The sequence below is a fragment of the Meles meles genome, chromosome 1 (assembly GCF_922984935.1).
Source record: "Meles meles chromosome 1, mMelMel3.1 paternal haplotype, whole genome shotgun sequence".
NCBI classification, from domain to species: Eukaryota; Metazoa; Chordata; class Mammalia; order Carnivora; family Mustelidae; genus Meles; species Meles meles.
This window is the reverse complement of record NC_060066.1, coordinates 197,402,698-197,405,783: the sequence shown is the minus strand read 5'-3', so window position 1 is coordinate 197,405,783 and position 3,086 is coordinate 197,402,698.

Below are 3,086 nucleotides of genomic sequence, written 5' to 3'. Positions count from 1 at the left end.
CTTTGAAAACATTGTGATGGAACTTGTTTCCTCGATTAATTAAAAAACTATTTTATCTTAAAAGATAACTTCACTTTTTGTTAATATGGTTGGTTATTTTTATCCTGAATTCCTCCTCTTCCCAAAGTTAGTTCTTCCATGGGCTTCAGCTCTAATTTGAGTTATCCGTGAGAGGCTTGCAAGAGACGTCATAGAGAAAGCTGGAAGCACTGTAAACCTTTTGTGTACCACAAAATCTTAAAGATATAACTGGGAACAAAAAGAAACTGGAGACCCGTGTAATTTTATGTATATTTAGAGATTTCATTAATTCAGATTTAATGATTTGAGTCTTATTCCAAGCATGGTAAATATGGATCTGTTTTGTTACTTTTTTTTTTTTTTTTGGTATGACTCTTTTATCATGATTTCCCTCTATTGTAAATATTTCTTTTTTTTTTTAAGATTTTATTTATTTATTTGACAGAGAGAGAGAGCACAAGTAGGCAGAGCAGCAGGCAGAGAGAGAGAAAGGGAAGCAGGCTCCCTGCTGAGAAGAGAGCTCTATGGGGCTTAATCCCAGAACCCTGAGACCATGACCTGAGCCACCCAGACGCCCCTTTGTAAATATTTCTAAATTATATTTTGGGCTGATGTCTTCTAAGCATAACCATGGTCTTAAGAACCAGTCCAGATTTGTTACAAGAGAGTTTTTTGTTAAGTAGACTAAGAGTGTTGCATGCTAACACTTTCTGAACATTTATTTGTTCAGCAAATGGATACTTCCTAGATGCATAGATAGCACTGTTACTTCTTTTGTGGGATATAAAGTTGGACAAAACTGGCCTTTTTTTTTTTTTTTAAGATTTTACTTATTTGAGAGCGAGAGAGCATGCCCAGAGGGAGGGGGGAAGAGGGAGAGGGTAAGACACAAGCAGACTCCCTACTGATTGTGGAGCCTAAGGAGGGGCTCCATCCTAGTATCCCAAGATCATGACCTGAGCTGAAGTCAGAACTTCAACCGACTGAGTCACCCAGGTGCCCCAAAACAGGGCTATTCTTTTTTTTCTTTTAAAGATTTTATTTATTTCTTTGATAGAGAGGGACAAGCAGGGGGTGGGTGGGAAAAGGAGAAGCACGTTTCCTGCTGAACAGGGAGCCTGATTTTGGGGGGGAGGGGTTTGAGGGGGAGGTCCATGAGGAGCTCAATCTCAGGAACCTGGGATCGTGACCTGAGCCAAACGCAGACACTTAATGACTGAGTCATCCAGGCACCCCAAAACAGGGCTGTTCTTAAAATGCAATATAGTAGTTGGGGTGCCTGGGTGGCTCGGTGGGTTGAGACTCTGCCTTCAGCTCTGGCCATGATCTCAGGGTCATGGGATTGAGCCCCACATCGGGCTTTCTGCTCAGCGGGAAGCCTGCTTCCCTCTCTCTCTCTGCCTACCTCTCTGCCTACTTGTGATCTGTCTCTCTGTCAAAAAAAAAAAAAAAAAGCAAGCTAGTAGTGGAGATAAAACTCTTTATCATAGGCTCAAATCAGCGAAAATTCATTATTTATAATTCATTTTAAAAAATCATATAAGTTAAAAAAATCATATGTTATATATTAATTTGCGGTTTACAGTACTCTTCCCCTTTGTTCGTGTACAGTTCTCAGGTTCTGAACATGCAGATCAAGGGATGAGAGCAATGAATAGTTAAGAACCATCTAAACAGAAAGGAGCAGGAGTGGTGACTTAATGGAAATGTGAATAATGACACAGTCCATTATTGAAAAATAAGATCGTAAGAACGGCAGGAAAGAGAAATTTAAGTGTAAGAATGTGCAGGTCTTCAGATTTTAAGTGCCGAAGAAAAATGGGAAAGTCTTAGGAATTATGTACTGTTTAACTTTGCATGAGTGTTCACAAACACAGTTTTTATTTCAGGAAAGATAGAATAGTCTTGGATTTAAGCATTTGCCTACACACATAGATTTGGTGAGGAGTTTTAAGGAAGGCAAATGGTAGAGAAGTAGAATCTAGTTTCCAGTGGAATTCAAACTTTGTAGAGCAGGAGTGGGGAGATCCTTTGACTAGTTTAGGCAGACCCAAAACTCTTACCCAACCATCCCTAAGAAATCACTTACGAGTCAAGAGATTAAATATAACTTAAATCTAAATACTTTTGACCAATTTAGAAAGCATTGTATTTGAACTTTATTACTCAAAATTACTCTTGTAGGGGCACCTAGGTGGCTCATTCGGTTGAGTGTCTGCCTTTGGCTCAGGTCATGATCCCAGGGTCCTGGGATAGAGCCCTGTGACAGGGCTCCCTACTTGGTGGGGAGACTCCATCCTCTTCCTCTGCCTGCTGCTCTGGTTACTCGTGTTCTTTCTCTCTCTGTGTCAAATACATAAATCTTTTTTTTAAAAGTTACCCTTCTAAATGATTTTTTAAGTTCAAGCTCCATTCAGCTACTCTAAGTGTGTGTGCTGGGTTCTTGCTTCTGCTTCCAGAGTTCACTGCAACTTCCACCTTGATGTTACATCCTAGTCTGCAAACTGATGCCTCTCATGGGGTTAGTGCTCTAAGTAACTAGGGGGTACCTGGGTGGCTCAGTCAGTTAAGCATCTGCCTTCCGCTCAGGTCATGATCCCAGGGTCCTGGGAACTAGCCCTGCATCAGACTCCATGCTCAGTAGAGAGCCTGCTTCTCCCTCTCCACCTCCCTCTGCTTGCATTCTCTCTCTCTCTCTCTGTCAAATAACTAAATAAATCTTAGAAGAAAAAAAAAGTAAGTAACTAGGTTTTCAGCTCGATCTCATTTTGTTTCTCACTTTTAAGTTCAGAAGTTAAATTGTGAGAACCTCAAGAACATAGTCTTTCAAAAGTAAAATGAAAAAATTACTTGTGAAAATGTATATTTTTTTAAGTCTAAGGATTTTCAGAATTCTCATATGTAAAAAAAAATTCGTGTATGTGACTGTATTGTTTGTTTTTTTTTAAGATTTTATTTATTTATTTGACAGACAGAGATCACAAGTAGGCAGAGAGGCAGAGAGAGAAAGAGGAGGAACCAGGCTCCCTGCCAAGCAGAGAGCCCTATACGGGACTCAATCCCAG